Source organism: Peromyscus maniculatus, chromosome 1 (assembly GCF_049852395.1).
Source record: "Peromyscus maniculatus bairdii isolate BWxNUB_F1_BW_parent chromosome 1, HU_Pman_BW_mat_3.1, whole genome shotgun sequence".
NCBI lineage: Eukaryota > Metazoa > Chordata > Mammalia > Rodentia > Cricetidae > Peromyscus > Peromyscus maniculatus.
The window spans coordinates 180,017,070-180,044,456 of NC_134852.1; the positions used below are offsets into that span (position 1 = coordinate 180,017,070).

Below are 27,387 nucleotides of genomic sequence, written 5' to 3' on the forward strand. Positions count from 1 at the left end.
TTGGCCCGTCCGGCTCGACGCGGCGGAGCCCTCCTTGCCAGCCGAGAGGCCAAGTTATCACCCTGCAGGACCGGGAGGAAGTGCTGATGAGAAGGGGATTTGTGCTTCCCGGGGATTGAGGGTCCATACCGGGGGGTGGGCTCGACCTCCCGGAGAAACGCTTGGGTCACCCTTCAGAGTTGACGGGATGGATTGGAGCTAGACCCAGTACCAGCCTAGGCTAGCCAAGGGGCCTGAGCTGTGTCTGACCGTTTTTTTGAGGCAGGAATGGCTTCCGTCCATGAAGAGCATTATTAGCACACAACCTGGTACCTCCAACTACGGTTGATAAGGCACAGCCTCTAATACCTCCTGGTTCAAGCGTATTCGTCCAATTCTCCTCACACTGGAGTCCAGCAGGCACGTGCCCCCGGGCTCGCCAATACCCCAAAGCTCCAACATTTGCAGCTAAGCAGCTTATCCGAGACAATAACATATTGGAAGTAGAGCCTTAAGAAGTCAGTTCTCTTGAGGCTTAATTTTTGCACCTGCAAAATAAGGGATTTGGGCCGGCATGAGTTCACTGTTAAAATAAGACTGAGCTCTGTTTCTGTACCGCAGACCTTGTGCTAAGTGTTTTACATACATTATCTCATTTAATCCTGACACCTGTTTTATTGGATACATAATATTCTCATTTTAGGGAAAACAAGCCGTCATTTTTATCTTGCCTCCCCGTGCCATGAAATACTAGGTAAAGACATTCTAGGAACCAACTATTAGAACAATAGATTTAAGGGTAATGCTGAAGGCCTTGATAGTTTCGTAATTATTTGTAGTCTTGATTGTAAGTTGCGATACAGTAGTTAACAGTGAAAACAAGCATGGGCTAAAGTAAAAGGAGGCCATGATCCACTGTGATGGTGGTGGACAAAAATGACGCCATGATGACTAACAGCAGTTAAAACTTCACATTTAGAATGCTCCTTTTGCAACGTTTACAGCTCCAGCCCTCGGCCAGGATGCTGGTTAGGACTGCGGGATGACACTCCCGGGCTGGGAACAGCTTTGCTGCTGCAGCCCTATTGTCTGCTAGTGTGACTGTTTTCCCACTCAGCTGTTGCTTCTCACTGCTCTCCTCTCCGTGAGCAGAGTTCTGTTATCCTCCCCACCCTTTTAATTTACTGCTTTTAATCTTCACCAAAGGAAACCACATAATGAAGCTTGTGCAAAACTGTCTCAAGGGTATAAATAGACACTTTGAGGCAGTGTCCTTTAGGAAAAGTGTGACCTTTGCGCTCAGAACATTGTAACATCAGTTTCAGGCAATTTAGAGACTTCTTTATTCCTAGCTTCTGGTACCATCATTTTACTTTCAGAATGCATACTTTTATTTACATGAATTCTTACAGTTGGGATATTTTTCCTTTTATGAGAATTAGATGTATGTCTTCTAATTGTAGTAAGGTTAATATTTAATTTTAATGTTACCATTATACTAGCTCAAATAGCCAAGCTACAATGCAAGCTATAGAATTCAAAACATGATACACTGATAGATTATATGTTTGTATACATGTATATATGTTATATATATATGATATATATATATATATAATCCTTTTGCTTCTCAATAGTCAGTTCTGACAGGAACTCTTTTCAGATCATCTTTAAAGCTGTATGGTTGTATCTTCATATGTATCATACATATATTTCAGAAATAACTTGTTAGGGAATCTTAGGAAAGACCCAGCAGAGCTTTAACAACTATTGCATTTATAATGAAAAATATAATCTGAGCTTAAGAAAGGTATCTTACATTCCTTGACATTTCAATAAACTATCAATACATTATTTTTTCTGAATTCTAAATATGAGGCAGGCATACCTCCTGTGCGTACAATTCCAAGTTAGTTTTTCTGTGAATTTTAATCGTTGTTTTCTTTGAACTTTGTTTCTGCTCTAAGACTGTAGTGACTCGGAGAGCCATGGGCAAACACAGTTGTGTCTGAAACACTTGAGGAAAAGCAACTTGATTCCCTCTGTCTATACTTTACCAAGTGCTGTAGCATAGCCTTAAAGGTAAACTTCCCTTTCAACATCATCTGCTAGGATCTTTTCTCCTATGGACTCCTACTACATATTCGAAAACTTCAATATTAATGCTTGAGAAAAAGAAAAATGTGTATGCAAAGATAAACTACTGATATGCCGTGACATTTCTTCAAAAAAAAAAATGTGTAGGAGAGTTTTGAAAATGTATGCTGTAGCAGCTTACCATTAAAATAGTAGCAAATCCTTTGTAAAGCAGAAATCACACCTGTTTTAAAAATCTTCCATTTGACTACCTGTTCTCTTCAGTTGAGACACACAACAGAATCTTGTTCTCATATGTGACATAAAGGTTTCCTTTCTGCTATATGGGGTTCAAACTGCTAGTGAGTCTAGATTACTGAGTGACTTTTCTGGATCTGGAATTCTGTGGATGTGTGATAATTATCAACAATGACAAGAGTGATGTAAGTCAAAGAGACTCAAACACTGCACAGTGGCTTATGGTCCTCAAGCACCAAAGCAAATAAATACGGACATAATTTCTAACTATCTTCCGGAGCACCCCACACAAAGCATGCTTCGATTTAGAAAACAGTGCAATAAGTAACTGTTTTGGTCAATTCATCTTTCTAATTGTGTTTTCATTAAATTCTACAAATCAGCTGATTATTCAGCCAGCCTGAAGTCTGTCTATTATATAAGTATATCATGAAATTAGACTTTCACTCCAGTGCATAAAGATGATAATAGAATCATGAATTGACTACCATTGTTCAAGACCAAGTAAAATTTATATATGCATACAGCTCTTCAATTAATTCAGAACATCTAGTACAGTATTTGCACCATTAAACCCAAATATCTGGAAACAATCCAAATGTCAGATGTCTATCAGATAAAGGATGCATAAACAAATTGTGATAGTCACACATTGTAATGCAACTGAACAGTTGAAAAGACTATTGATATACAAAACAACACGAATACATCTCAGAATCATTATGTCCAACAAAAGAGGCTGAGTGCAAATGTGCAAATTCACTTAGATGAAGTCCAAGTCCAAGGAAAACCGACATTTTCCTGTGATGGGCAGTGGCCACAGAGTGGGATTCACAACAGAGCGGGTGAGAACTTCTAAGGTGATAGGAATGTCCCACACTCTCCAAGTTGTTTGCTACTAGCCACGTGCTATTAAAATTTAATTGTAAATTAATATCATGAAAAATCCATACAGCCATATTTTAAGTTCTCAGAAACCACATGTGGCGATAGCAACTAAATTGGACAATATACACACAACATTTGTAGTGTTTCAAAATTTGTACTGAAGGATGCTGCTGTTCTTTTTGTCTTAATGTGTATATAAATGTTTATATTTGTCAAAATTGCAATTAACAAATATTATGTGTTGATTTTACCTACCCCCAAATCGACAAAATCACTCTTTAGCCAAATTTTAAATACATTACCAATTTGATTAGCCCACTTTTTCATTGTTTTTAGTTCAGTTCAGAGAAAGAATAAGAAAATTATCCCTGGCAATTTTTTTTCAAAGATGTAGGCATGCTATGAAGTAGATGATGTTGATTCACTGCTCAAAGAGATCCATTCTGCCACTTTAAAACCCTCAGTATCTCAAGAAAAAAGGAAACACTTTTGTGGACTCAAAGTGCACTCTAGAATACTTCAAAGAAATGTTTCCTACCACCCTCTTGGAACCTTGGTATATGGAAAGGTGATAAATACCACATAACCTTGTGAGGTAACGCAGGAGAACTTGAGAAAGCAGGTACTCTGACCACACTGTAAAAGTCAAGCAAGCTCTCTAGATCTCTTTTAAGATTCAAAGGAGGCCAGCAAAAGGGCTCAGTGGGCAAAAGCACTCGCTGCCAATCCTGATGACTTGAGTTTGATCCCCAGCCCTCAAATGGTAGGAAAAAAAGAACCAACCACTCCAAATTGTCCTTAGATCTCCACACACAGGCTGTGGTACTCATGTACCCCACCACCTCCACTGCCACACACACACACACACACACACACACACACACACACACACACGTAAAAAATAAAAAACCAAGGACTTCTGGAATGGAAGGAAATCAAATTTGTATCACGGATCAAAGATCTCTAATCTCAAGTTCTGAAGTTCTAATCTCCATGGACCTTAAAAGACGAAAAGAAGAACAGATTCGAAATACTCAGTAGACATGTTTAGCTGGTACTTTTATAAAAGAGAAAAATAGACAAAAATATTGACTCTAAATAAAAATAGTAAATAGCTCCACTGGGATTTAAGCAGTTTGTGAACTCTAATTAGATTTTTACAAGATGATGAACATGACTTGTTATCAATTGAATCATAGCCATCAATTAATGTCAGTATTTCATAAGGAAAATCACTTTAATTTTATCAATTATCAGTGGTCAGAAAAGTGATTTTAATTGAGCTAAATTATTTAATTGAACTAAATTATTTAACTGACGAGTTCTTAAATTGTCTTCCTCTTCCTCCACCAACCTGGAATAAAGTCTAAATGAAACAGTCCCCAGGTCTGGGCTAGACCACTAAGCCTATATAAATACTACCTAAGCCTTCCTTTAGATGTTTTTTTAACAATTATGCTGACTGTTACAGGCTATGACTTCAGGTTTTCATACTTGCAAGTATTTTTGAACAATGAACCATAGCCATGACAGAAGAAAAAAAAAATCACTGACTCAAAGTACATGTATTTATTTTTTATTTTGTATTTGTTTCTTTTGATACCTTTCATTTTGTTTTGTTTTAATATAATATTTTTCTAAAACTTTTGTTTAGGATATTATCAGCTTTGTTTGGAGGGGCAAGGAACACACACACACACACAAATTGCAGTGAAGTGATAGACCATGCTCTGAACACTGTTTGAAGCTTCATTGAGTACTTTCATCCACAAAAGTTTAAGATCATGTTTTAAGGGCTTCATGGATCTTGCTTTACTGACTAGAATCTAATTTTGGATACCTTTGGCCCAATATAATAGGTAATCTGCCATATTAAATATATACAACTAAAGATTGTTTACAAGCAGCCTTGTGATAGGTTTTTATAGACACCTAATATTTAAATCACATTTGCAGCTATTCATGGTCAATAGTTTCAAGTGTCTAACATTTTCAAAGGTTCCTGAGATACATGTAAATCCTATAGAGTTTGAAATATAAATGACCCTGAAAGAATAATTCAAATTTAATACGATAAGTATTTACTTTGTTTTTCCTCCTTTCCTCTGAATAAAGATTAATTAGAAAGTTGGAGATTCACTGAGATGGAATCATGAGGAACTCTGAGTACTGGTTTCACAAAGATCAGAAAAATAAATTCTTTTCCAAGATGATTAGTGCATTTTGTTCAGTACTCTTGTTTGGCACTACAACCTTTGCCTCACTCTGAAATTATAAAGCAAGCTACAGACAGTTTGAATATGCTTTATAGGATTGCCCTATTTGTAGCTTCAAATGTGTGACATGGTAATTACAGACTTCTTGTTAAATGTTATATCATTCTTCACCCAGAAAAAATAATACTTAATGAACACTAATTTGTGCTGAAGATTGGTAGAAGAAGAAATTTTGATGTGAATCATTCAGAAAAGATATATAAAAATGTATGACAAAGAATTTTTAATCAGGTTAAACATGCATATTTTGAAATTAAGTAAGTTTTAAGTTCAAACTAATAAAGCTGCATGAAATTCTTGTGTCTTTTCCTTTAAGTCAACACTGACTCAGAGACCCCAAACTCACAGCATTGCTTTTCTAGAACACCAAACTGCATCAGTTTCTACAGCTCCAGCTACAGAGGGTGAAGCACTCACTCAGTGATGCGTGGATAAGTGGATCGAAAATGGAGCCTCATGGTAAGTGGGAGTTCTGCCTGCCGAAAGCAAGCCAGAGAGCACCCAACAGAAGTATGAGTAATTTTATAGAAATATTTTAAGTTAGTCATTTAATCAAAACATTACAACTTGTTAGCAACTCTTCAAAAATCCACACCTCTATATTTGGCAGTCGTGTTTGGGAAATAAATATAATCATATAGTGGTGGAAGTTTATTGTGGACTTCAGAAGCTATAATGCTTATCTATAAGAAACAGGTAAGGTGGGCTAGAAGTTCTAGCACAGTAAGGAAGCTGAAAGGACACTAGCAAGTTTCCACAATCAATATGAAGTAGAGGCTAAAAAAGCAGCATTAGGAGAAATAGAGAAAATGTAACCACTATAATCAGCTGAGATGGCTACTGTAGAGTTTTGATGAGTTTTTTGAGACTTCTGGTATAGTGGAGTTGACTGGCTTAGATAGTTAGGTTTTTGTTGTGTTCTTGCTGCTACTGTTGTTTCTGCTGCTTCTATTTTTATTTGTGAAGAAGGATGAGAAGAAACTGAGAAAGGGACATAGTAGTCACAGAGGTAACATTTGATTAAGGTACAGTTAAGGTTCTCTAGGAAGAGGAGGAAGACAAAATCTAGAAGAAATACTGATAATCATTTAAAATGATGGAGTCTAAAATATACTGAGCTACCTAATATTATTGGTGCTCTACTGTGAGTGCTGTGCTAGTTGCTATGGGTGCATGGGTTAGGGACCACAGATGGGAGGAGGATGCAAAGGAACTGAAACTCAGTCTCCTTGTGCCAGCTTCTCTCTCTGCAGTTTCACTCTTCTCTACTTCCTTCCTGCTGTCCATGAAGCATACCATCGCATTGCCTTCCATGAGTAGGTGCACTGACACAGAATTTATTGTAAAGGAAGAGAGAGTAAGGCCAGGACATTTATTAAGATGGCACTGGGCTAACCATTCTACTGAAGTCTCCTTCCCATCTGCTGCTCTCTGGGTTAATGCACTATTCTTTCAGTTCCCCTGTATCCACACATTGCTAAACAGACCCTTTGAACTTAAATCCCCACCTCCTGTGTATGGATTTTTCGTTGGGCTGCCAGCTTACAAATAATGACTGGGAGACTTATTACTAATTACAAAAGCTCAGCCTTAGGTTAGGCTTGTCCCACTAGCTCTTACAACTTACATTAACCTGCTTTTATTAATCTACATTTTACCATGTGACTTTTTACCTTTCTTTCATTCTGTGCCTTCAACTTGTTCTGCATCTCCTGGCATCAGCTCTATGCCTAGGTTCATCCCCAGTTCCTCTCTTTGCCTGGAAGTCCCACCTAGTCTCCCTGCCTAATTATTGGCTATTTAGCTTTTTATTAAACAATCACAGTGACACATCTTTACACAGCGTAATCAAGTGTCATGCAACATTTCCCTCATTTTGTCTAACTAAAAAGGAAAGGTTTTTAACTCTAACACAGTAAAACTATATACAATAAGAACAATTATGAGGTAAGAATTACATTCACAATGTCAAGTTCATTTGTATTTGGCATATTTGGAGAAAGTACTCTATTATCTGTCTTATCTTGGTGAGTTTAAAGTTTAAACCATTTTCTATCATAATTTGTATTACCATCCTAAAACTATCTTTTTAGACCTCAAAACATTTTCTTAGATAAACAATTTAAGCTTTTATGTCTCTCAACTTTATACGCTTTATACTTTTTTATAAGTTTTTTTTTAATTTGGTAACAAGGAAAACTGTAACTATATCTTGTATTCAACTCAGTCAGAGACCTGAGAAGGATATAATATTACCTGAGTAAACAGGAAGTGCAACACAAACAACTTACAAAACTACAGAAATGACAGAGCAGCTGGCTGCCTGGACAGTCACCCCAGGTTCCTCTGCAACATTGAGGCTTCCCTCTTCAGCATATGGGCCTATCTGACAGACTTCTGTGAAGCAGGAATTTCCAAGGGCTGCCCTACCTTGTCTTAGTAAAGTTTGGCAGTCCTTTTCTTTTTTGCCCTCCTTGTCCAGTTTGGACAGCATACTATCAGCAGTCAAGGCAAGGGCAATTTCTTGCGCATTGGCTTACTTTGCCACAACAAAAGCAAACTCCATATGAAGGTTCTTCAATGCCCATCATCCTTTTTTGAAGGAAATTGATGCTGCCAGGAGCAGATGTGTCTCATTGTCATGAAAAGCCTTATGTTATTAAAACATCTTAAATGCCGTATTCTGTAGGTCTTTGAAGTGTTTGAAGTCCATCTATCTGTCTAAAATATATGTGTTTAACTCTGAAAACTTACCTAACGTAACTACAAGTTTGATTATTATAGATGATTAACTACTAACCTGTATTTCTTAATTATACATTACATTTTTAAATTAGTTGCATAGGTACAATACCTTAAGCAAGAGTAGAAACATATATACAGTATAACAAAAATAACCTTAAATTTGTATCAATATACACAAACACCTTAAGCAAGAGTGGGAATATAGAGAGAGTATGCTCTAACAAAAATAACCTTACATCTGAATCAGTATACAAAAATCCATACCAATGTAAATATTTGAGATTAATAGTTACTTGTTTAGAGTAGATTCAATAATCTACTCTTTTATCCTATCCTTTTCATATCTCCCTTTCTCTTTTCATAAAAGGATCCTTGAATCCAACCTCTCTTGCTTAGTTTCCTCCCTTACCATGACCAATAATGATGACAAACATTCATAACCCACCCACCTCTCGGTAATGTAGGTGTTGTGTTCTGTAAACTGCTTCCTGTTGTCTGGGAGCAACAGCAACTGTAGGGGACCCTGAGAAAACTGGAATGCTAACCAAGTCCCGGGAGAGCTGGCTGTACTGTTGTTTGTTTAGTCTCTGTGTAGTGGAAAGTGCAGAGCTTATCTGAAGCCCTGGCTGGAGTAGTCTGTGAGGCTGGACCATCTCAGCTACCAGATTTGAAATTGTTCTAGATGCAGAATTTTGAGAAAACTGCAAAAGAGGCATTTTGAGAGGCTGGATCACCTGGGCTATTTGTCTTGTTCTTATTGGTGCCTAGTCCTTTTTTTTCTGAAAACACACAAACCTTTAAAGGTAACATATATCCATATTAATATAAGTATGGAATGTATGGTGCATACAGGTCAGTTAAAGATTTTTTTTTTGTTCTATGTTTGATCAAGAAAAAGGCATCTGTTAAAGTCTGTTTGGATTGCATATCCAAACTGTAATATAAATCTCCATCCATGCCATATGAAAGGATGGCATGTAATAATAGGTCATGATGGTTCTTTAGTCAACAAGATTTATCATATCTCATCCAGTCTCAGAGTTGTTCCCATGTTAAGGAATCAGCATATATGTTATCTGTCCTTCTTTCTTGCCTTTTTCCCTAATGCTTTAGTCAAGATCCTTAGGAGGTCTCCTCGATCAAATCTGATCTTTATTAATTTTGAAGGGAACCATAACATTTTGTTTCCTATAGAATCTCTCCCACAATGCAACATATTTTCTAACTTCCATTTTGAAATTAAGAAATTCTTAAAAATATGTAGGTTGTTTTATGTTAGCAGTTTCCATAATCCAATGTCTCTCAGCAATTATTATTTTTGTAAATGAGCATTTAAAAATTTCAAAGTCAACAAAACACCATACAGATCCAGATACCCTGTGTATTTCCCATCTTTACATGGCTTTTTTTATATATTACTTTACTCTCTTTTTAAAGACTTTACTATTTTTAAACTACTTTTTTCAATGACTGTCTATACCCATTTTCTATTCTTTCTTGAACATCTAAGCACATTTTAAAACATACTCTAACTTCTTAGGGGTTCCCTGTGTCTGGACCTGGCTTTACTAAGTACCTGCAGTGTTCTCTGACCAAGTGAGACAAATCTTAAACTGCCATGTCAGCCACCTCTCAGCTCATCTTAGTGCATGGCACTGGCACTAGAGGCTTGCTCCAGCCTGCAGGCAACAACCAGGAGCCATGTCTCTATATGCCATGGCCTGCCTGAGAGACTGCAGGACTAGGAAGCTGTGTCTGGCTCAATATTTGTGTGTTTGGACTTTTTTTTTTTTTTTTTTTTTTTTTTTTTTTTTTTGCTTTCTCAGATCCTATGTGGAAATACCTGCCCCCACACTGGATGCCACATGTGAACAGGTTTTTCTTTGGGCCACCAGCTCACAAATAATGACCTGGAGGAGACTGATTATTAATTATAAACCATTGGCCTTAGCTTAGGCTTGTCCCACTAGCTCTTACAACTTACATTAACCTGCTTTTATTAATCTACATTTTACCGTGTGGCTTTTTACCTTTCTTTCATTTTGTACCTCCAACTTGCTCTGCATCTCCTGGCATCAGCTCTGTGCCTAGGTTCATCCCCAGTTCCTCTCTTTGCTTGGAAGTCCCACCTGTTCTTCCTGCCTAACTATTGGCCATTTAGATTTTATTAAACAATCACAGTGACACAGTGTAATCAAATATCTTGCAACATCCTTACCCTCTCTCTAGATCTCATCTATCCTTTTTTGAGACTCTAATGGCATCCAGCAAGCTAACAGATTACTTATCCATCTACTTGTTTGAGTTGTCTTAACAAAACACTACCCACTGACAGGCTTAAAGAGCAGAAATTTTTCTCACAATTCTGGATACTAGACTCTGGAGCTCAAAGAATGACAAAGTTGTCTTCTTCAGCAGCATCTCTCTTGGTTTACAGATGTCCATCATGTACCCTTGACTTCATGTGATTTTTTTTCTCAGTGGGTTTGTGTTTTAATAACAAATTCCTAAAAGGACTCCAATTACAGTAAATTAAGGCTCTAATAATGACCTCATTTTAACTGAATTACTTCTTTAATTACCTTGTCTCCTATGTTAGTCACATTCTGGAGCACATATAAAGGAGGAGGAGGAGAGAGAATTCAGTCCCTAATAAAGACTTTTCTCTGCAAGTTGATGAAAGCACAGAATGAATTACAAATATCACCCCAATTCTATGTGTATACATAAGAAAAGGATAGCATTCCTCTTACCCTGAACACCCTATGTTAGAAAGAAAGGAAGGACATTTAAAAGGAATACACAAATTCCAATCACAGAGCCAAGTAGTGGAAAGACTGAAGTGGGTTCTAACTAAGCAAAAGAACAATAGTAAGAACTAACAGCAATGGAGCATTCTGATAGATACTAGTTACCTGTGTCCTTCCTATAGGAGAAGAACAACCCATGTTTGAGGCTTGCCCTGAAGATTTCCTTTTCCTTTATTGTAGAATGAAGTCTCATGACAAGTCTGATCAACGGTATATACTGAGAGACCACCATGGGGCAACTTCCAGTAAATCCATCGTTAGAAGTAGTTTGCTTAAGTCTGTTATTCTTCGTCCGTTCACTTCCAGTCTTTTCTCCATCCTGCTGCTTAAAACAAAAGTACCACCAAGCCAAGTACATGGAATGATGGAACAGGAGACAAAGTCTCTAATTGTGAGGTCAGTACATTGCTCTGCATTATGTTCATTGGTAAAAGAAACATCAAACATGTTAGCTTACCCAAGTCTCAATTTATGTGGGACTGACGGGTGACAGAGATTTGTCCTGACTGTGGGCAAGGCCGGAAAACTCTAGCTACAATTGTTTTTTCACTATGCAGTGTTTAGGGTTTTTACATTATTTATTTTGCTTTATCCTTGTAACAATTCTATAGTACATGAACTGTGCCATTCCCTATAAAAAAAATTCTTCCTAGATGGCATACCTCACACAAGTAATAATTTGTGTTTGAACCAGTTTACCACATCCCTAATCAGCCCCTTTAACCACTAGTTGAATCTCTTCTCAGAGCAACCAAAACCCATCTGGAAAACAAGGTTATTTTTGAAAGGTATGTGCTGAACAAGAGGATGACACTCAGATTTGAGATGGTGCCATAGTTTTCAAGGGAAGAAAAACAAACTAAATGGAAAAACTCTAGTAAAAATACCTATATTCCAGAGCTTTTTTTCCCCTTGCTTAAAATGTAACCTAAAATCTGCAAAAGGTTTCATCTGTGCTTTAAATATCGACAATATCCCTTTACATCCTTAAAAAGATTTTTCTCTCCTAAGAGTCTCTTGTGAAGCCCTGTCAACCTGAAATGCATTTTCTCCTTAGTTACCTGGCCATGTTCAACCACATAGGGCCAAGATGTCTAAGATCTGTGCCCCAAAGGGGCTTCTCTTTCTCCATATTCTTCCAGAGTCCTTTTCAGAGCCACAGCCGGGATAATCTTTGGTGCAATCTGGCGACCAGTTCTGTACTTAATTGTCAGTTTTCTCTTGAGAAAGACTCAGCTCTGAGCCAGGAGTGGACCCTTATGGTGGCAGGCTCTGTAGCTCTCCTGTGATCAGCAGGAGAACTTTAAGGGTGTGGCAGCTTTGCTAACCCCTCTTAAAGAAACTACAGAAAAGGGGATTTTTAAGGACATCTTGATTTTCTTTTTTCAAGTTTAGGGGGACCCCCCCCCCCAGAAAACAAGACTAGTAGAAATTTTCTATGTCCTTCCCATCTGGCACATAAACAGCTTTGCAAAGGCCATTGGACCTACTCAAAGAATATGAATGCATTAAAATCCCATAAAGTATCAATGTAATTAAGAAGGGATCCATTTATTCACGTGCAGGGGAAGTTTGGTAGGCAACACATAGAAGGCAAGGGCTTACAATGTCTCTGACATGATTTACCTCCAGGCTATAAGCAAACCTGACTATCATGCACACTTTGTTAGGACCGAGTTGTCAAAATGAATCTCTCCTTGTGCTTTTAATTCCTTCTCCTTGCAACCATTTTTTTTTCAGTCAACTGAGTTCAGATGTATGTTTATTATCACTATCATCATGCCATCTTGAGATAGGAATAAGTTTGTATTCCTTTTCAAAACTAGCTTGACTGAGGATCATTCACGAAGAGTGAGTTTACTCATATTAAAAATAGGCAGTTCAGTAAATAGTCACAATGTATTGCAGTCCTTTGATTACTACTCTTAGTGAGACACTTGACACTTGTATCAGTTACTGTCAAAGGCTCCCCTTGTGGCTTTCTAGTTCTCTTTCACCCCACTCCCAGGGCTAGGAAAACCTGGATCTATTGTTACTATGTTTATTTCATTTGTTATAATATCTTATAATAAATGGAACACATTATTTAAAACTTCTTCTTTAGGTCTGGGTTCTTTTATTTGACAGAATAATTTTCATATTGTTATCAATATTTGCAATATATTGCCAAATAGTAGTGTATTAAATGGATATACCATAATTTCTTTCCAGGTTTTTGAGACAAGACTGCTGTAAGCATGTGTATATAAAATGTTCTTGTAGACAGACATTTTCATTTCACTTTGGTAGACACTGAGGAGTGTAAATTGCAGAGTCCTGACTTCATATGAAGTTTCCAAAGTGCCTTCTCTGTGTCTTTATTGTTTTATGTTTTCTAGTTTCCTTGACAACTTTCATCATACGTTTAATGTGTATTTTCCTAATGATTAGTACTATTCAGTATCATTCCCTGAACTTGTTGCCTATTCATTTATCTTCTTTGTGAACTATCTGTTCAAATGTTGGCCCTTGTCCAATGTTGTGGCTGTCATCATCTTCCTGAGGAATGGGACTTGTTACCATAGAGGTGAATCTTTTTTTTTTTTTTTTTTTTTTTTTTTTTTTTTTTTTTTTTTTGGAGACAGGATTTCTCTGTGGAGCCCTGGCTGTTCTGGAACTTGCTTTGTAGACCACACTGGCCTCAAACTCATAGAAAGCCACCTGCCTCTGCCTCCTGAGTGCTGGGATCAAAGGAATGTGCCACCAACACCTAGCTAGGTTTGAATCTTTTGCTAGATGTACTCACTCTATCATTGAACTAAATCTTCAACCACCAAAGAATTTAATTTCACCTTTTCAATAAGTAAAAGGCTTCCTTCCCCAGAATCCAAGAGGACATACTACTTAGGACCAGAGATAGATTGTTTTCCTTTTGTTCTGTTTGTTTGGGTTTAGTTTGGTTTCAGTTACTCTATCGATCACATCAGGTTTTAGACTTAGGTGGTGTGGTGCAGCACTCCATAATGCAAGACAAAAAATTACAGCACTTCCCCTTCCTTCATCTTGTTGTTCTCGCTCTGATAACTGTTTTTCAAAGTACCTCATACTTTTACATTATCTAGATTTCTAAGTGTTTCTCTTTAGGACCATATGAGGATGCAGGGAAACTGACTAATGTTCCTTTAACAAGCATCTACAAGTTTGGGACCAGGTATTTGAATAGCTTGATAAGCACATTGCAGAACTGGTCAGAACTGAAGGGACATTCTCAAAGACTTGAACAGGAGCATGGCTGAACCAGTGCTGCCCAACGGAGGTGCTAGATGTAGGAAGTTAGACTTTCTATTTTGATGCTCTCTTGGAGCTTGCACACATTAAATTAAAAAAAAATTAAATAGAAACAAATGAAGTTTTACTTCAGTTTTATAACATTTTTGTACCTTCTGAAGAATTTAGAATAACATTGCTTGATTTTTTTTTTGCCAACCAAAAAAAAAAAAAAAAAACCTGAGAAATAAAACACAGAAGATCATTCAAATCCTTGTCTATTAATTTATGGCCTTTGATTTTATGAAAGCCTTACTTTCCATGATATATGACAAATGAAGACTCAATCCTTAACTACTTTGTAAAATATATTATGAATTAAGGGTAAAGGAATCAAAATACTAAACAAAAATTTAAAGTTGATTTTTTTAAAAAAATCTCATCTTTTTTTTTTCTTTTTTTGAAATGTGCTTTCTTAGTGCTTGCAACTTGATATATTTGTAGTCTTTGGCTTCTCCATGATCTTTTTGCTGTTCTGGAAATTGAACCTTGGATTCCACACACACTAGGCAAACCTCTTCACACTCAGCTCTTCTCCCTGCTTTCTGTGTTTTTATCCCTGTTTACATTGATATAGGTTTTATATATGTCATTAATTTACCCAGCCTAATCTTGACATTTTTACCACCCATCCTGCCTCAGCCTCCTGAGTAGGAAGGATTATGGGACCACACTACCAGACCAATAGAAAAGTTTCTTAAGTTCTAATTTCTTACTCTGCTGTGCTCTATTTTTTTTCATCAGGCATTTATATGCTTTGTGAACTATAAATGAGTTTTAGGGAGACATAGAAGTTAAATAATTAGATATTTTTCTGTATCTAGTTCAGAACTACACAAAGGGAACTTCTGAAGGAAGAAAAAAACATCCTTTTCACCTGAACCATCTTAACTTTCATTTTTTACCAATGCCTTCTAACATAATTAGAAACTTCTTGTACTGCCACAGCTGTTTTCCGAATTTTGTTATCATGAGCAGTGCTGCTGCGGGCATGGTAATCTAGCATCACGGGAGACTAACCAGCTTATTTGAATGTGTGTTTTAGACCAGCTGTATTAACATTATTTTGAGGAAATCACTTCACCTCACTGGGCTTCATTGTTGAGTCTATAAAAGGATTAGACTTTTTTTTTTTTTAAGTTGTAGGAAGAGTGTTCTTTGATGTGGATCACTCTGAGAATTGTGAACAATGCTGCTACAGCCGTTGGTGACATAAAATGGGCTGTTTAGTTGTTGATGAAATATCCTGAAAATAATGGTGTTTGAGCTCCTGAGTGGAGACACCAGTCCAGTGAAATGTAGTTTCAGTGGCTTTCCAAATTAATAGCTGTTTGGGATCCACATTCTAGTTTTTATTAGTAAGAGTGAATGTGGAAAGACTGTGTTCTGAAATGGGTTAGAATGCCACATTGTTTATATTCTCCACATGATATAAAAATTCAAGCTTAGTAAAATTGTGTTAAATTAATAAAGCAATGAAATAGAATTTTCATTTCTACACATAAATAAAGCTCAGATCTAACTAATATCATTGTGTTAAGCTGAAGCAAATTGTCTTTGATCCATTTTTTCTTTTTGTAAAGTTTAGCACAAAATATACATTTGAACACTGCTGTAGGAAGGGTTTTGAATATTATTGAGATCATTCAAATCTTCAGAAAAAAATAGACTAAGGAAGTGCTTTGGCCTTTTTGAAATATGACAAAGAAAAAATAGGCTGTGAATTTGAAAGAGACGGGGGTAGGTACATGGAAGGTTTTGGAAGGAAGAAATTAATTATATCTCAAAATACAAAAAAATTTAAAATATATAAATATGCTCTGGTATTAGTTGAGTATTCTTAACATATCTCCATTTAGTCACACCTGTGGCTATATTTCTTTGTTTCTATCTCTCAAAGTATATACTGTTATTAATGTGACATGTATGTTCAAACTTTATTAGTAGTTAAAAATTAATGCTTTTAAAATTTCAAACAAGGATTAACTTTATGTTTATGATCTGTGATTCTATTTAATTGAAACAAAAGTTTTTCAGGAAGAGCAATGCTTCACTATGCACTTTTACATGTCATCATAGATATGGTGATAGTTAATATTTACTGAGGTTTTCTTTGCATTTGTGATTATTCTTCAAATAAACTCACTGAATCCTTATAAAAACAGATCTTACTTTAATATCTATTTTAGATATTGAAAAAACATGAACCTAAGAAGTTAAGTCATTTTTGCTGAGTCAGAAGTTGGTAGATAATAGAGATATTATGCATTCTGAGTTAATGGTTTATACATGCAGTGAGCTTTTCCTACAAGGGAACAATGATTATAAAGTTGACAGACTAGAGATCTCCTTCCATCAAAATAAATACACAAACTTACTTCAACCAGATTTTTGAAGAAGATACAAACATTTTCAGCTATGTCTACAAATGCAGTAAAAGGTAAGTGCGTGACAGCTGCCCCTCTTCCAATAGTCCAGTTAGTAGTCCGCTGTAGTCCGCTGTAGTCCGCTGTAGTCCGCTGTAGTCCGCTGGAGTCCGCTGGAGTCCGCTGGAGTCCGCTGGAGTCCGCTGGAGTCCGCTGGAGTCCGCTGGAGTCCGCTGTAGTTGCACAGCTGTAACCTTATCAGATCCTCTGTCATTCTAGCAATCTTCAAAACTGGCGCACAGTGATTTCTAGAACAGAATTACTGATTTTTGTCGTTGTTGTTGTTGTTCTTTGTTTTTAAGACAGAGTCTCACTGTATAACCCTGGCTGGCCTTGACCTCACAGAGATCCTCCTGCCAAGACCTGGAAATAAAGGTATGCCCATCATGCCTAGCTAGAATTACTGGTTAATAATAATAATAATAATAATAATAATAATAATAATAATAATAATATAAAGAGAGAAAGTTTGTGTTCCAAAAGCAAGAATCATCCTCTTCTAAAGCACATCTGTTTTCTCCTGTTTGTTAAAACAATCTAAACATTTACCTAAATCTCAAACCCCTCTGAAGGCATCTATCTTCATTTATATATCCCGTGACCAACTTCAATTTAAAATACCCCAAACTGGTCTCAATTACATTTATCCTAAATTTTAATTGTTGATGATGTTTTCCTTTCCTTCAGTGGTGACATCATCCCTCCTTCAGCTGCCTGGACTGGAAATCTAGTCCACCCTGGGCACTTCTGCGTCTTACTCTGCTACACTAATTATTTATCATGGAATGCAGACCACCTTGTCTCAGTGATGCCTTTCATACCCACAGTTGTGCTTCTTCACTGCCATTATGGGAGGAGTTCCTGCATCCCTGGAATCATCTCAGAGTCCCTCCCAGTACTTTGTCCTGCCTTTGATCTGGAAACTTTACTGGAGATAGTATCTGAAAGTGAAAATCTGGTCATGTCTATTCTTTATTTAACCTCCTAGAATATCTTAGCATAGCTTTTAGGGAAAATATTTAATTCCTAAACTGTGCATACAAGGCTCATTTCTGTTTAGCTCCAGATGCCCATATAAAAGATTATCCTGTCACACTCCACATTGAACGACACAGGATCATTGATGGGACAGGCAAGGGAACACACAGGAGGAGGACTGGGGTGCCAATGCAGAACATGTCTCAAACATGGTTTAATTCGTAACTCTAGTGGACAAGCACCAGGTTTTGCATCCTTTGGAAGTATCCAGTCAGGTCTGCAGGTTTTTGGTCTGGTTTGGTTTTTTGGTTTCTGATTTGGTTTTGTTTTTTAAAAGTGGGGTGGGTGATCTGAGAACAGGCCAAGGGCGGAAATCAGATTAAGAGCCAATCTCAATTAAAGAACTAGATGAATAAAAGAGAGAGCTATGGTTGAAAGAGTTCCTCATGTGGGCTACAAACTTTTCTATGCTGTTCATATGCAAACTTGGAAGGCACACTTGGTTTAATAAAAGTAAATCATATTAGAATAGATCTAAACCACTTGCTGTGACTCAGCGATCATGTCTCTCTGCCTGTCACAGGTCAGTGCCTCCCCTGAATGTCCTCTTCTGCTCCCTTAATCTCTAACTCTATTCATTCCATAAATTGAGTTCAAGTATCCTCCCTTAGGTAAGAGTGACAGCCAACGCAAATTGAGCATTTACAGTATCCAGGCATTATGCCAAATACATAATCTCACTTAAACCTTGTTAGGAAAGGTGCCTCTATTTTCCTCATGTTGCAGATTATGAAATTGATGCCTAGAGAGATGACTCAATTTGCACAAGATCAAATAACAATTACAGAGGAAAGAATAAAGCTCAAAGAGTCAGTCTCAAGATTGAGCTTGTTGCCATCATTGGCCTTAACAATTCCCCAGGCTTGCTTGAGATTCCTTTCTCTGTGCATGTGTACTTACATCATCATACCCCTATCCCTCACTAATATGTTCCGCTCATCCATTTCATAGTGGTTGAGAGGTGCCTAACAATTAAGGCTTAAATACTGACTACAAAAAGGAGAATTCCAATACATGTTTTTGTCACAAATTTCTTATAATTATCCATCAAAGTTGCTTGGAGAGTGCTATTTAGGGCATCAAGTGTTGCATTAAGAAAATTCATGTCTGCTGGGCGGTGGTGGCACACGCCTTTAATCCCAGCACTTGGGAGGCAGAGGCAGGTGGATCTCTGTGAGTCTGAGGCCAGCCTAGGCTACAGAGTGAGATCCAGGAAAGGCACAAAGCTACACAGAGAAACCCTGTCTCGGAAATAAATAAATAAATAAATAAATAAATAAATAAATAAATAAATAAATAAATAAATGAAAATTCATGCCAGTTCCATGTGGCTTGTTACCTCAGTTAATCTGTCCTTCAAAACATTTCTTTTGTAAAATGTGGGGTCAATGAACAAGAATCATAAGATCCTCTCTGAGAGATGAGTACGTATAGATAAAATATTTCCTGTGTCTTTCTTATGCTCTATATAACAGCTGTTTGCTTCTCATAATCATCATGGCACAGCTTCAAGATAGTCACTCATGCTGCACAGGGCATGTATCAGGAAATGTTCTCCATCATCCATTCTTGGTGTTTTTTCATGTTTACCTTTGCAGTTTTTATCTCTTATCTTCACTCTCTTTGCCTGGTTATTTTGGTGAGACCTTAGAGAACGATACGGCTTTTGGGCTTTACAGGTGAGTAACTACTTTAGATGCAGAACAGATGTGGCTGGAACAAAGATTTTTATTCGAACCCATTATTTAAAATAGTTAGATCAAGATTTATTCCACCCATCAACAAATAGCCCTTAATCTTTGAAGGGAAATAAAGTGGGAGGAGAGAAAACTAAAAGGTACTGTAGAGAAGTATGCTCACCTGTTTCAATCAAGCCCAAGAAATCTGGCTCTGGCAAATGCTGCAAGACACTGAAGAATGGACCAAGAAAGTCTGCAACAAGGAGACCAGCAGGTCTGCCAGGCTCTGCCTAGCTCCCCACCCGTGTCTCTGGGGCAGTGTGAGGTGCCTTTCAACCTGCCTACAAGCCAGTTAGAAGAGCACGAGGAACCTCTATCTCACTTGCTTCTACATCACTATCAGCTAAGTTCCAATAAAACAGTATGGTGAAGCAAGAGTAGTGACCTAAATGCACTTCAATAAGCAAAAAGAAAATGGCTTGGCTTTCCTGGCAGCTAATTACAACACCTCCATTAGCAGAATAAATTGAAAGACAGAATATATTCAGCCAAGAACATCTGTAATCTGAGCTTTCTGGAAGCTGAGACAGTGGAATTGCAACGAGTTATAGGCCCATAGGGTAACACAGTGAGATCCTGTCTCAAAAAAAATAATAAATGAGAAAGAAGACGATGCTCAGAAAAGATCACTGATTTCATGAGGACAACTTGCCAAGTTTTAAAGTGTAAGGAGAATGTAGCACCAGGTACCCTAGTGAGGGGTACGGTGGATCCTACCTAAAATCACAGGCTTCATTTATCTTCCATCTCTGCCTGTGTTTCCAGAACTCTCTGTCACAGCAATTGTAACATGGATCATCATAATCCTCCAGCCTTTGATGCACAGGGACCCCTGGCTCATCTGGCATGCTGCATTTAAATGCTGACATCTTAGAGGGTATGGTTGAGGGACCAAGTAAGAGAACCAAGAGATAGCAAGGAATCCTCCTGTATTGTGTCTGACTTCTGAAATTTTTGTTTCCCTGATACAGCAGTTAGCTTTCCCCTGCTTACATAGGCTTCCATAAAATTGGACTGTCCCTTCTACCCTAGGGGAGCAGCAGCATTTTTTTTTTAGATCATCTGGGTCTCCTTCAATTTTCTACTCTTTGATAAAAAGCATTTAAGTGTTTCAATCCTTCCCTGTTTCCTAATACCAAAAAGATCAGAGCTTTGGGTCTTCTAAGAGCAAAACAAATTTGTAGTAAGGACATTAATTGGAGATAGATGCCAATAGACCCATGAATCTTGAGGACGAAGAAGAGAACTACATAGTCAAGATTTCTCCTAAAGATTTCCTTTTGAGTTTCATCGGAAAATCTGATCTTTTATCAATTTTTATCATTAAAAAAGACTTATTTGTTTTATGTGTGTATATGTGTGTATATGTGTGTGTGTGTGTGTGTGTGTGTGTGTGTGTATTTATGTATGTCACATGCATGCAATGCCCTTGGAGGAGAGAAGAAGGTATCAGATCTCCTAAAAGTTATAAGCAATGGTGATGTAGCATGTAGGTGGTGGGATCTGAACGTGTGTCCTCTGAAGAGCAGCAAGTGCTCTTACCCACTGAGTAATCTCTTCTGCCCCATTTGTCTTAGTTTCTTGTTTCCTGCAGCTTTTATTTCTATGAAGGAAAATGCAATGTTTTTTTTTTTTTTTTTTTTTTTTTTGGTTTTTCGAGACAGGGTTTCTCTGTGTAGCTTTGCGCCTTTCCTGGGACTCACTTGGTAGTCCAGGCTGGCCTCGAACTCACAGAGATCCACCTGGCTCTGCCTCCCGAGTGCTGGGATTAAAGGCGTGCGCCACCACCGCCCGGCCATGCAATGTTTTTATTAAGATGTTGCCAGACATGACTTTATGCATACCTTAAAATGTAAATATCTGTTATTGAAGTATCACTGCGCATTCCTAATGACAGGGATCTTTTTCTGAGAAGTGTATGGTTTAGTGGTTTCTTCACTGTGTAAACATGCTAGAGTGTGCATACTAAGAGGGCTTCTACAACATTAGCAGTGACATCTTCTGCAACACAGTGTATTCAGTGGATGACCAAACCCTCATGCAACACATGACTAATTTTACGGTGGAAGAAATGTGTTTTCTTAAGTAGGTTACATTTGTATTTGAAACAATATTTGTAATTTTAGTCATACAGTTCAATGGTTAACACTTATAGAGATGATATCCATGCATTGTGACTTCTGCTAAGTATTTATTTAAGGGAGAATGTGGGATGAGGGTATAAATTCATGCTTTTTTATCATTGAAGAAATGAGAATTCACATACCGTTTTAAACTCTCAAAGTACTAGACTTACATTCCACACAGCTCATCTTTTCAACTGTGATATACTACAAGTTGGTGTGAGTTAGTCATTCTGCTTTTGGTATGACCTACTATTATCAAAATACTTCAGTATTGGTTGTCCAGATGGCTGTGAGTAAAGGCACTTCCAATAAAGACCAATGACCTGAGTTCCATCCCATAGTCACATATGGTGGAAAGAGAGAACTAACTCTTGCAAGTTGACCTCTGATCTCTACATGCATGCCATGCTATGCCTGTGTACACATGTACTCATCCATTTATCCACACATGTGTGAGTAAATGCTTTATATGTATGTATGTGTACTGTGTGTGTGTGTGTGTTACCATGTAAGTCAGAAGAGGGTATCAGATTCCCTGAAAGTGAAGTTACAGATGGCTGTGAGCTATCATAGAGGTGCTGAGAATCAAACTCCGTTCCTCTCCAACAGCAAGAGATATTCTAAAACACTGAACCATTTTCCAGTTCCTCATTATTTTTTTAAACTTTAGTGTGAGACCAACAAGATAGACAAATAAATGTGAGAACTTAATGAACAACTTATAGTAAATTCTATGAAAGTTAGTTGACAAAAAAATATGAAAAATGTGTGAACAAAATGTAACTTTCACATATAAAATTCCTGTGGAAGAATAAAGGAAGTCAAGGGAGGAAGAGGTTTCCAGAAATGAATGATAGTTGTGATTCCTTTGCATTTGGCAAAACGCAAAGCCAAACAAAGTAATCATAGAAAGAATATGTGTCTTTAAGTTAAGTCTGAAATGCAGTGATCAAGAAATGGAGTAGCATCAAAACTATAAGTTCACAGAAGGAGAAAGCATGCAAGACACAGGCAGAATCATGAATAAATTGCCCCCCTCTTGAAATATCAGAACAGGAAACATCTTGCAAAACTACTTTTTTTTTTTCTAAAGGATTAGAAAGAACCAGTTCCCAACTTTCCACAGATAATCTTTTGATTTGGAGTAATGATGCTCCCTACAGCACTAAATATGAGCTAAAAATATTTTGGAAAATAACAGAAACTCTGGCTCATGCCATCTGAAAGACAGTCGCTTATACCATATGCACAAGTTGACCAGTGCAAAGTAAAGACCTGACATTGTGATGCACAGAGGGACAGGGTTGTTTTCTGTGGACACAATCCTGAACAGAGTTAGCTGATTGTTTTAGGGTTTAAGTCAAGCCCATTTGCTGCCTTTTCAGAAGATACCAGCAGCCGAACCGACCGAGAAAACAAGAGACACTCATATCTACACAGATTTCTAGTTAAACGGTAATTGTTCCTTTGTCTTTTATAAATCACTAAAAAGAATAATACTGTTAATTAATGGTGAATCATGCTCCAGTGATCTATTCATATTCTCTGGCATGCTGCTCTGGAGGTGGTGAGCAGAAAAGTGTTGATAACTGTATTGACTCAGCTTGGAAAGAGATTAAGAGTCTCAGTGTGACAACAAATATGAATTTTCTTGTTATAGAAACATTTTGCTCTTCTGTTCACAGCCTACCGTGGTTTTCTCAGTCTTTTTATATAATACTCAAACTCTGATGCCCATTGTCAATTTATACCTGTCCATCTCTATTTGCTTGTTCAGATCCCACTACATTTTCAACATCTACTGTTCTTCCCTCTGCCCCCCCCCCACAAATTTCTCATCCCACTTCTCTTCCTTTTTGTACAAATCCCTTTTGTATAATCAAGTTTGTCCTAATTTCTCCTTCTCTCAATGTCCACTCCATCTGTTCTATGGATTTGAGCCCCAAATCAAACTAATCAACTGTCCTTAATATAATGGGTGGAGGATGCTTGTCAGAAGTAGTGGATGGCCCTCTATGGTTTTACCTACTGATCTTTTAATGATGCTTGCAGTAGGCAGCACTGGTTGCCCACCTTGTAGCTAGAGTTTTCCTGCCTTGCTCACAGTCAGGACAAATCTGTCACCCGCCAGTCCCACAGCCGCTCAGATCCAACCAAGTAAACACAGAGACTTATATTGCTTACAAACTATATGGCCGTGGCAGGCTTCTTGCTAACTGTTCTTATAGCTTAAATTAATCTATTTCCATAAATCTATACCTTGCCACATGGCTCGTGGCTCACCAGTGTCTTCACATACTGCTTGTCCTGGTGGTGGCTGGCAGTGACTCCTTCTGCCTTCCTCTTCTTTCTTTTCTCCTCTCTGTTAGTCCCACCTATACTTCCTGCCTAGCCACTGGCCAATCAGTATTTTATTTATTGACCAATCAGAGCAACACATTTGCCATACAGACCATCCCACAGCACCACCTAATATCATTCTCTCTTCTTTCCTAACAGCAAGATTCCAGTTTTGCTAGAGTAGCAGCCACTTTTCTAAATATACTTCTCCTGACTCCCTGATGCTAAGGGTCATCAAGTGTCACAATCGTGGACAAGGCATAAGTTAAAGGCTTCATAGGATGTTGTGTTTTCTTGTAGTAAGCCCCTCTTACATCCTCCTTTCTGTACTTACCCAGGACATTGATACAATACCTAGAGTTGTAGTGACAATGTGCTAAGACAACCATGAGGGCATTAATGACATGGAAGATGAAAACAGAAACTCTATCTGTCTGTCTGTCTATCTATCTATCATATTATATTACACACACACACACACACACACACACACACACACACACACACACACACAATTATGTGGATATGTGTACCTGTGGAGGCCAGAAGAGGGTGGTAGATCTCCTGGTTCTGCTGTTACAGGCAGCTGGGAACCACTTGACATGGGTGCTATGAACTGAACCCGGGACCTCTGCATGAGCAACAAGTGCTCTCAACTGCTGAGCCATCTCTTCAGCCCCAGATACTGCATCTTGTTGTCATTGTTGTTGTTTTTTTGAGACAGGGATTCTCTGTGTAGCTCTGATTGTCCTGGAACTTGCTCTGTAGGCCAGGCTGGACTGGAACTCAGAGATCCACCTGCCTCTGCCTTCAGAATGCTGGAATTAAAGGCATGTACCACCACCACCTAGCTTTAGAAACTGCATCTTTACTATGGCTGTTCCCACTGTCCAGATGAGGACATTGAGACCAGGATCTGTTGAGTAAGTTGACAAAGGGCAGACAATCAGCATGCAAGAAAAGCTGGACTCCCAGTCAATCTCTTCTGATTCCCAAGATCAACTCTTGTATGCTTCCTTTTCTTCCTTCCTTCCTTTCTTTCTTCTTTCTTTCTCTCTTTTTTCTTTCTTTCTCTCCTTTCTTTCTTTTCTTTTCATTTTTAAATGTGCATTGGTATTTTGCCTGTATGTATGTCCGTGTGAGGGTGTCAAATGCCCTGGAGCTGGAGTCAGAGATACTTGTGAGCTGCTCTGAGAGTTCTGGGAATTGAACCTGGGTCCCCTGGAAGAGCAGACAGTGTTCTTAATGGCTGAGCCATTTCTCCATCTTGATTTTCATATTAAACATGTCATTATTATTATATCACTTTGAAAGGAACATGTTTGTTTGGGTTGAGAAATTCTAAGCATGCTATCATAAGTAACGAGTTTGTCCGCAATGGCACCTGCTGTGTCTTTCAGGCTTTGGCTTGGTTTCCATGAAGATCGACATTTACTTGGTTTATCTACTGATAAGGCTGGGGGTGAATGTCCAATTGGAAAGCAGGTAGAATTTCTCATCTTAAGGAAGTAATCTTTGAAAGATTAAATGAGGTAACATGAGAGCACATGGTATATGTTCACAACATCACAGCCTCCTGTTGCTGGAGAGCTTCTCTCCAGGTTCCCCAAGCCCCGCAGTCCCACAATCCACTTATAAAATAATCACTCAGACGCTTATATTACTTATAAACTGTATGGCCGTGACAGGCTTCTTGCTAACTGTTCTTTTATCTTAAATTAACCCATTTTTATAAATCTATACCTTGCCACGTGGCTGGTGGCTTACCAGAGTCTTTACATGCTGCTTGTCCTGGCGGTGGCTGCAGTGTCTCTCCCCTCAGCCTTCTGCTTCCCAGAATTCTCCTCTCTCCTTGTCCCACCTACTTCCTGCCTGGCAACCTATTTCTTGACTGGTCACTGGCCATCAGTGTTTTATTTATATAGAGCAATATCCACAGCAGCCTCCCCTCCCCCCAATACCTGCAATAGAGCCTCTCAAGGATTTATCAGGGAACGACTTAGTTTTCATGTCTGAAGCTTCTAGTCTCTTCAGGGAATTTTGTACCTAAGGAGTCTCAAATACAGACGTTGGCATGTATGAAGCTAGGACTGAGTCTGCCAGCTTTATAAAAGACATGCATGAAATTTTCAAGCTCTTTTTTTCTCTTAGCACATATCTTCTAGTCTTCCTTACTTATGCCGCACTTGGCTTTCCATTCCTAATTTTGATGGTCCCTGGGCTTACTTCCCCTACAAGGCTGGGTCACTCTAGCACTTCAACTGTCAAATCTCATGCTTTAAGAACTCTGGAGAACAGTGGAGGGATGGTGGACTAAAAAATGGAACCCTTATGAGTTCCTAATCTCTGATAATGGCTTAATTAGTATGTCATTACTTTCTTCCAAGGTGTTCAGTTTTGAACAAACTGTCTGGTCGCTTCTGGGCTCTCTTTTTTTCCCCCAAGACAAGGTTTCTCTTTGTAGCCCTGGCTGTCCTAGAACTTGTTCTATAGACAAGGTTGGCCTAGAACTCATAGAGATCCCTCTGCCTTTGCCTCCCAAGTGCTGGGATTAAAGGCATGCACACTGCCACCCAACAAAGATTTATATTTATGTGCATTAGTGTTTTGCCTGCATGTATGTCTTTTTGAGGGTACCATATCCCCTGGAACTGGAGTTACAAACCATTGTAAGCTTCCACGTGAGTGCTGGGAATTGAACCCAGGTCCTCTGGAAGAACAGCCAGTGCTCTTAACCACTGAGCCATCTCCTCAGCCCCACCCCTCCCAGCTTCTGTGCTTTAACTCAAAGGAGTCATTTTTTTTACAGTTGTAATATCAATCTTGTATGCTAATAATGAAATATTTAAGTTTGCTAATAATGAAATTAAGTTTAGATACTCTTTCAGGGCCCTTCACATTATACTCAGATCTGTCTGCTTTACCAACACATAGTTAACTGTGATGAGAACAGTGTAAATACTGGTATCCTGGAGATCTTGCAATGTTAATTCACCTTACCATACAGAGGTCAGGGGGTAGTACACGGCATTAAAAGCATAAAACCAAACAAAGCAAGTTTAGTAAGTGGAAGTAATGTAGCAACCGAGAAGCACACTTCTGCCCTCAAACCTTTTCTGGAGTTGTACATCTCATGTTGGAAACCTATGAACACTTGAAAGTATGCATCTGACAGACATGTCGACCAAACCATGCTCACTGGGACATGCTGTGTGCTCTCTTAGAAACGTCAGTTTTAACCAGTGGTAGTGCTCTCAATTGGGGATTTTGTTTGTTTAAAAACAACAACAACAACAAATGACAACAACAAAAATTCAAACTGGTGGTGTTACCATAAGGTTTCAGTGCATATCATATTTGTTCTTTCTGGGAATACAGAT

General features: G+C 38.1%; 1 long non-coding RNA gene across 1 annotated transcript; it reads left to right on the top strand.

Moving 5' to 3' along the window:
* Nucleotides 1–1,574: 1,574 nt before the first annotated feature.
* On the top strand, nt 1,575–20,879 carry LOC121823225 (uncharacterized). The gene is made up of 4 exons (XR_006064628.2): nt 1,575–2,061; nt 5,794–5,936; nt 11,213–11,428; nt 17,452–20,879. It is a non-coding gene; the product is annotated as an uncharacterized LOC121823225 (long non-coding RNA).
* The last annotated feature ends 6,508 nt before the right edge of the window (nt 20,880–27,387 follow it).